This window comes from Clavelina lepadiformis, chromosome 2 (genome assembly GCF_947623445.1).
Source record: "Clavelina lepadiformis chromosome 2, kaClaLepa1.1, whole genome shotgun sequence".
NCBI lineage: Eukaryota > Metazoa > Chordata > Ascidiacea > Aplousobranchia > Clavelinidae > Clavelina > Clavelina lepadiformis.
The window spans coordinates 5,605,875-5,614,939 of NC_135241.1; positions in this window are offsets into that span (position 1 = coordinate 5,605,875).

Sequence of the window (9,065 nt, forward strand, 5' to 3'; positions counted from 1 at the left end):
ACATTAAAGAATATATTTCCATTTTTATGTAATTGCCAAGATTTTAGTCCTATTACACACTGAGCTTCCAAAATCCAATTTTGAAAACTACACTTAGGATATTTGATGTTACAGTGAACCTCAGGCGGTTTTCGACAGGAAACATGCAACTGCTGTTTTCAAATCATGCACTTTAGCGTCATGCGTCTGTGTATAGTTAGCGCATGAAATGAGAACGCATGTCCAGAAATATTTATTCAAACAATATTTTCTTAATGTCGAGTCGTAACTCACGCATGAATCATTTATTGCTTGGAACTTTTGCCGACATCTTAATGACACGAATTTTACGCAAGCACTGGAAGAAAGGTCACCCGGGAAATGTTTTCATTTTGACATGATGTTGCATTTTTCATCTAACTTTGCGAATGTTTCGCATAACTTTAACACGTCAATGATGCGCCTGGCTCTTTGTACAAACAGCGTAGCATAGCTGCCTAGGTGAAAACAACTGGATAGCATTAAAGCATTGTATATTGCATGACGAGCGTCACAAAAACTTTAGGGTATAGATTGGTACGAAAAAACTAAGCACAGACTTTTTCTACTGTATACAGAAGCACAAGCTTCTTTTTCATCTCTATAGTTTAAGTTAAATTTAAATAACACAATGAAACCTTAAAAAGATTAAAATAATTAAGGTAAATTTTAAAAATTTGCAATGCGTGCATAAAATTAAATGATAATATACAAACAGTTATAACGATGTACAGTAAATTAGATGGTAAAACTCCTATAAATTTATGTGGCTTATTACAGAATAAATATAACTTATAATTTTGAAAATTTTTTAAAATAATTTAAGTGTAAGTTTTAGGATTGAAAGTTTTAGCCAAAGTTCCATGACAATTATGTACAAAGTATTAATTTCATCTTTAAACGATAAGAATAAAATCTGAAGTGCAGTATATTAATGTACCGTGACTGATTTTTAACTGAACTCATTAAAAAATACACGAGTTTATCTGAATATGTTTCATTTTTTTGTTTCGGGATACGATACACCGTAGAGAAATTTACCAATTACAGATTAATCGTCCATGTAATACAGAATTGGCAGAGATCCACTTATGGGATTAATAAAGCCAAATGACTGATATCACAATATAGGTAATCGACAAATTGGCTGATAAGTAGAATAGTAGAAGCCTATCAATTATTTATCAATATGTTCATTTCTACAACCTTACTTATATTAATCTAATCAAATACAAACGAACTCCTTTCAATTGGTTTGTATAACATTTTTGAATTTATATAAATTGATTTTAATTTGTATAAATTTTTTTCAAATTTACTTAAATTTTTATGATATTTTTGAAGTTTTACAAAACTATATACAGTTTTTATAAATGTACCTTATTTCAATTTTATATAAACCTTATTTGATTTTACGTAAATTAATTGGAATTTATTTGAGTTTATAGGTATATTAATTATTTTTTTTGAACACATTTCATTTATTATGAGTTTAAGTGATTAGATTTAGCATAGTTTTAAAGGAATTTCCATAACTTTGTATGAAGTTAGTTCAATTTGTGTAATTTTATTTAAATTTGTACAAACTTATTAAAATTTGACTTTAGAGTAATTTGTTTGAGTTTTAATTATTTTATAAAAATTATTTGAATGTTTTTTAATATGCATAAATTTGTAAAAGTTTACACGCATTTCTATTAATTTAGGCTAAGTGTATCATGACTTTTACAACAGGTAGCTTATGATCTAACCATTCTAACAGCAACACTAGGTAACCAAATTGAACTGCAAATTAGTATTGGCCTCACCCCTGAAACTGAAAAAGTAACCAAGAAACCGGTAGCTCTCTTCAACTGCGAATAAGTAACTGAATTTGTAATTTATATACCGGGAACTAACTTCATGTTTTAAATAGTTTATAACTTTTTAGGAAATTGTTTTAGATATTTCTAACAAATTTTCAACTTTACTTGTAAAACCCCTAAAATAAACAGGTTATATAACAGGGGTGGCCAAACTGCGGCTCTCGAGCCGCATGCGGCTCTTTAATGAATTTGCATTGTTGAATTAGACATGCATTTTCCCTGTCTAGACGAGTTGTTTGATCAGATTATGAAACAATGCTTTCTATCACACGTAGTAACAATGGACTGATTGTTAGCAATAATCAAATTACACTCCAAAAAGGACATTATTGTACAGAAGTGTGCTAACTTGTACACTGTAGTTAAGTAAACTGTCAGATTGAAGCTGTACCTCAGGGCTGACCTAGTTTTAAGTCTCGGTTACGGTTACACTAATACAGTAATTGCAAAAAGAGTTGGTGAAGCCCAGGTGGAGACTCATAGTATCACCACGCAGCACGAATGTTTATCAATAGCTACACTTCGTTGTGAGTGAATAAATTCGTATTTTTTATTATGTTTGTGTTGCGGCTCTTTTAAAGCTCGAATTGGTAATATGCGGCTCGAGCATGAAGCAGGTCTGGCCACCCCTGTTATATAATATATAGGCAAATAACGCATAGGAATATGTATATATATAAAAAATAGGCCAATAACTCATACGCCAATAACGTAGAATAACCCAAGTGACAGCTTATTTTACAAATAGTATTTTACTTGGGTACAAACAACATTTTACTTGGGTTATTTTTTTTATTCATTATAAGCCTAAATTCGGTTTTGTAACTTGTATGTATAAGCCTATAAGCTATAGTAAAGTTACTCATACAAAAAGAAAACCAACTTATTAAAACACTTATAAAATACGAATCAAGATTTAGCGAATATTGCAAACGTTTTCAATTTACAATTAGCTCAGCAATCGAGTTTTATTTCAATTCTTTGTAACCTTGCCTTTTGGGAAACAGTGGGCTACGCTAGATCTTTGGATGTTTTGAATAAGATCATCAAACGGGTTAATTTATTTGTAATATAATATATAGTTTTAAATCGACTCTATTAATAAACTTACAGTACTTTTGATTTCAAACAATTGCATTAAATTTTAACTATATCATGGTAGGGGAAGGTGGTGTAAAGCGGACCAACGGGGTAAAGTGGCACACCCCTCTTATTTTCTTAATAAAGTTTTTTAACGGCGCGGATACCACTAAGTTTAGTGAAGCATGACATAACGTGGTTGCAGACGCCATTATTCGAGGTTACGTGGAAAAAAAATCAAGAAAAGGCACGGAATTCGTTTTTTGTACTCTCTGATCTATTGAAAGGTATGTCTTGTAACTTAGATTTTATTTTACATGCATAAGGTAGAAGTTTGGTTGAATGGTATAAAGGAGTTTTACTGTATCACGTACGCATTACATAGGTTCATTCCGCTTACTGACTAGCCAAAATTCGGCCAACTGTCAAAATAATAGTAACCAAGGGGTGGGGGTAAAGTGGACCAGTGGTTGCTCCATCGGATGTTACTGATATTCCTATTGATCCTGTTCCAACCAACACCGAATCTTACTCCGTTAATGTTAGTTCAACTAGCATTGACTTGTGTGATGGCAGAAATATTGGCTTAGATGCGGCTGGTCTTCCCGAGATGCCTGAATCGTTACCTGCACAGCCAATAGATGTAGCCTAACCGTCTTCTCCTGAAGATGCAAATTCCAGTTTCACAATTATAAGTCCTGTTGAAGTGCTTCCTATGCCGAAAGCAGCTCACACTCGCCAAAAGAGGAAGTCTAAGAGAGGTGCAACTGCTATTTTAACCAGTTCACCATACAAGAAGCAGTTGGCTGCAACGAATCGTAGCCAATCCGCGGTATCTGGCAACAGCAGTAAAACAAGTTCATCGAAAAAGCGTTCTATGAAGAAAGCTAAGGTTTCCAGGTCATCAATGCAGCAGAAGGACACAGTCGATGAAAGTGATAACAATGTAGATGCAGAATGCTTTTACTGCAACGAATTGTATTCCAAATCATCCGAGAATGATGGGTGGATCCAGTGCTCCAAATGCATGCGATGGGCGCATGAAGCCTGCTCTGGGTGTAATGAAGAGGATGACAACTTTATTTGTGAATTATGTTTTTAAAAATTGATGGTGAACTGCGATTACTTTCATAACTACTTCGCTTATGATGACAATTTGTAAATAAATTGATTGTGATGTGGAACAAATTGCCTTGTTTACTCAAAACTTACGGTGGTCCACTTTACCCCACATGTGTGGTGTAAAGTGGACTATTGGAGGTGCTTTTAAATCAAAAAAAAAATTATGTAAGAAAGCAAGCAATCAATAAAAGGGCACTTCAAAAATTAGCGAAATACCTTAGAGTTAACTCTCAAAACAAACAAGTCAAATGTTTTGGTGAAATCAGTGAATTGTAACGATTAAGCCTTAGGTGGCCCGCTTTACCGCACCCTCCCCTAATTGGTAACATTTTACGCTTAATGGGGCTGAGGTGTATTCCACCACATAGCAATCCAGCAGGTACTGTAAGTTTGGCACACATGAAGTGATATTTTAACGCAGAAAACACGAATAGGCTATCGGCTATATGACAATGAACAAAGAAAGAATACGTGTTGTCCATTTTTCTAATTATCTTCATTCGATTATAATCACCAGGGTGTGGCGTGTTAGAAAGACAATAAAAATTAGAAACAACCGCCCGGTAGGTTAATACGAAAATAATAACGATCGGCAGGTAAAACTGCGCGAATCATAAGACCAGTGTCTTCAAATGGGGCGAGGAGAAAGGAATCGTACAGCTAGAGGAAAGGGAGAACAGAGGAAAGTCAAGCCATAGAACATACAGTGGCTTATAAACGGACTTTACACGCACAAGACGTGACAGAGACTGCCATTTCAAAATCGGACTCAGAGACTGCCATTTCAAAATCGGACTCAGAGACTGCCTCACTGTTAACGTTGCTTCAAGAAACATCACTGATTAATTCCAAGAGCGCACCATTCTTTCTAGACACAGTGCTAACATTACCATATTGGTAGCCAAGGGCGAAGAATTTCTGACTCTGTTTAATAAACCGTGGAGATTTCACGTCCGGCCCAATAAACGAGCTACGCGTCTGGATCATTGAGAAGAAATAGAAATACCCTTTTAGTTTTGAACTTGCAAATGTATTTATAGCCAATTACGGTGGAATTATTGCTCATATGATGCTGAAAACATGCATTAAGTCAGTGATAACAAGTCAGCTTTAAAGACTCGCCTTGTAAGTTTAAACTAACTTGTAGAGTAGCGTATTAAACAGTAGCTTAATGATCTGCTATACACTGAGCGTAAAATAGTGAAAATGTTTTGAGTTGTGGTTAATTTTTTGATTAGCCTACTAATAAATAAGGTGGCTGATTGGAATAAAAATTTCGATTGTAAGCTTATTTATTTTACTTATACTTATATTTATATACTACTTCAAAATAAAACAGTAGGCCTACTTGATCGTCATATTTAGCTTTTTTCATAATGTAAACGGCAATTGTCCTTACTTTTGGCACAAATGACACGAAAAAATCTTTCTAAACCGGAGTTCAACGTTTTTTTATTTACAAGTGCAGTTTACACGATCACTCGTCACTTTAGCAGTGTTCCAACATTCATACAAAATGTTTGCATATCATATAGGCTACCGATAAGTTATCAACTTATGCTAAATAAAGCAATATGAAAATGTAGTCTTCGAGCCACTGTTTTTGCGAGATTGAGGTTCGAGTGTTTGAGCCACTGGCGGGTAGGTATTTGAGTTGAGCTACTGACACGTGACGTCACGCAGCATTTTCATTTACGTGCGCAGGACCCTATCTCCTTTCTTGCGTAGAAAAATGAAATATGTGAAACAACATTTGCATCACGACAATTACATGAATGTATGATCTATGTATTTATGGTCCATGTAATACATAGGCCTAAATCATTAAAAAATAATGTAGGCTAAAGCTATAAGCTGATACAGCCGTATGCAGGCCAGATTGGAAAGTTTGGTAAGTGTGCGGAAGATAAAAATTAATTGTGCATATAATGGCTATTGTTTGGTCTTGAATACGCGAGGGATTTGTGACCCAAAAACAGCACACTTTCTAATCTGGTGTACAGGGACCATACTGCTAAAGTACTAAGTTTGTACAGCTAATAGCTGAGATTTTTTGCGTTTACCTTTCCCCCAAAATTGAAAAGTAAACTTATGCGCCAGTGGTTTAAAACATACGTGCCAGTGGTTAAGGAACTTACACACCATTTGCTCATAATACCAGCGCCAGTTGCTCTCAAAAACACATTAGCCTCTGTTTCATAAAAAAACGCTACACTAGCGCGAAAAACAATTTTAACTTTAGTAGCCTATCGCTTGGGATTGTGATCGTTATTCGAATGCCGCCAACATTTTTGTGAGCCATGTTGCGTAAAACCTTGACTACAACCGCTGTTGTAAATATCTTCTGTCGCTGGTTAGGTGTAACTGTAAAATCAGTATAGGAATCATCATATACTCATTCAACTGTGGTTGAATTAAAATACAGATACTCCTTGAATCCCCACTTTCTGTAATTTGGTATGAAATTACATACCGGTAATCCTTGTATTTCTCACCTATATCATTTCTTAATTATTTTACTGTGGTTCAGTGGTTGTCCGATGGTGATAGTAGAATTCCTTTTCAAATCTCCGTGCCCCCACAGAAATCTTTACCCGACCTACCGAGGGCGAGGAATAGAGATCTACACTTTAAGTCTTTTAAGAAGCAAGGACCAAGCTAAAATTGCATTGGCGATACCGACGAAGGCCAGCCCATCGTAGTGAGTTTGATGCGTGATGTCTGGGTGTTGTGTTTGTGCTGGTTTTAGATAGAGGTTAGAAAGCGCGGTTCAATTTAGTTTGCTTACCAAAAAGGTCAGAATTATTTGTTTTCAGTCTGGTAATTTTGTAGAAACAGCTGTTATGTATAGACCAGCCTAGTCTGTAGGCTAGGCCTGCAACCGAAGGTGAGTGTTAGGTCAATAGTTGTATAGTGGCTGAGTGGCAAAATGATAACTTAAACCAAAATAGGCCTATAAAACATTGTAATTTGGATAGGCCTAATATTTTAATAAATAAAATTGGAAATCCTCTTGGTTAAATCTATAGATTATCTGCCTATATACATACCATATAGCCTAGTGGAAAGTGCGACACCAGCACACATGAGGTTCATCAATGTGCAAGCTAAACTTTTTTATCTTCACGCCAATTGTGATAAACAAACAAAGAAACGCTGGTTGTTTGAATGCCGATTTATAATAAATAAACAAAAAATTTAATAAAGAACAAAAAAATTAAACCTTCAGTGCACGCCTTCATGCCATAATCATCTTTACATAATTTTCTGCATCAGATAGTGTTTTAAAACCATTAAATATTATTCACAATAAAATAGCAAGACTAATTACCAATAGTAACAAATATACCAAACTAACTACACTTTATAGAGCAAACGATATTCTAAATATATCTCAAGTCTATCAATTACAGACAGTTAAGTTCAAGCATAACTATTAGACAAATTTTCTTCCCCAAATATTTAATGGCTATTTCAACGAAGTCCTAACAGTACACAAATACAATACTAGATCATCACAGGACAACTTAGTCTTGCCTCGAACCAAAACAGTAAAAGGTAAAAAAATTAACATTTCGAGAACCTAATTTTTGGAATTAACTACTAAACAATATAAAAAAAATTAAGTCTCATAAATATTTCTCATATATCAATTGAAAAGTGGACTTGTGCAAGAAAAGTGCCGTTCAGATAATTGTGAATAGGGTGATGGATGTATGGTTGTTGATTTCTTTTGCATCATATTGTTAATGATTTTTGATTTGGTTAAAAAAAATGTTCTGCTGTTGGTTCTGTGGTGTGTCTCTGTTTTTGTTTTGCAGTGTTGTTTTAATTATGCATAGTTGATTTTCAGTTTTTTTCTATCCGTTTTAATTGTTTTTCTTTGCAATAGAATCTGGGGCAGATGACCGTGAGGTTTTTTCGCTGCCCCACACCAATCAATTATGTTATGATCCTTTTTAGTTTGTTTTAAATGGTGAAATAAATTCTCTCTCTTTATCTCTCTTTATCTCTCTCTCTCTCTCTCTCTCTCTCTCTCTTATCGAAAGTGAAGTAAACGATAGGATCTTGTAACAGTTAAGTTAGGTTAATAAGAAACTCTGAATAATAGCTTCAGACGCACGATGTTTTTCTCGTGAAATAATGACAGCCTAGATTCCTTTTACATCCAAGACCATGTCAAAATAGGCCATTGAGCTGTGGCTCTGTGTGCGTCTGCAAAACATTGCAGTTTTCAGCAAGATCTTACGTGCGCCAAACAACCAAAAAAAATCAAGCATGGTGCGTACAAATGCTCAGACACAATGGAAATGCGCAAATAGGTGTGCAGTTACATAGTGATGTACACAGATTGACTTACTCAATTTTTAAATGAAAATTGATATGATATTAAATCGCTTATGGCCTGATGACAGCATCAGTTATAACAGAGCAATGTCACAGGTCCCAAAAAGGTAATCCCAAAAATAGCCCAACTGTATGTTTATTACAAGCCTCTCGTTAAAGAAAAATGTCAGCATTTTTTATAAATTTTCTATGATACTAATCAAAGTCAGAAAGAGCTGACAAGATATCCAATATGATTACTGCGCACAGCAGTACTGTAGTTAACAGCCGGACTGAGTGCTGGTTTACAGTTCTGAAAAACTTCTTCCTGATTATGATAATATCTTGCATGATTGTGATATGTGGCTAGCAGGTAGCCCACAAAGTTCCGATGGTGAAATCCTCCCAAAAATTGATCATCAGATTAGCTTACTTGATAAGTACCATTTTTTTCTTGTTAAGTACTAGTTGAAACCTGTATAAATTGATTGTTAAACTAGCTTAGCTCACTGGCAGCTTAAAGAAGATTTTCCTAATTACTTCAAAGTTTCTTAATCAATTAACAAAACATATACAAATGATAGATAAACTAACAAGCTTCTGTTTTTACTAAGTGGTGTTTTTCTGCAATCATTTCAAAATTTTCAATTGTCT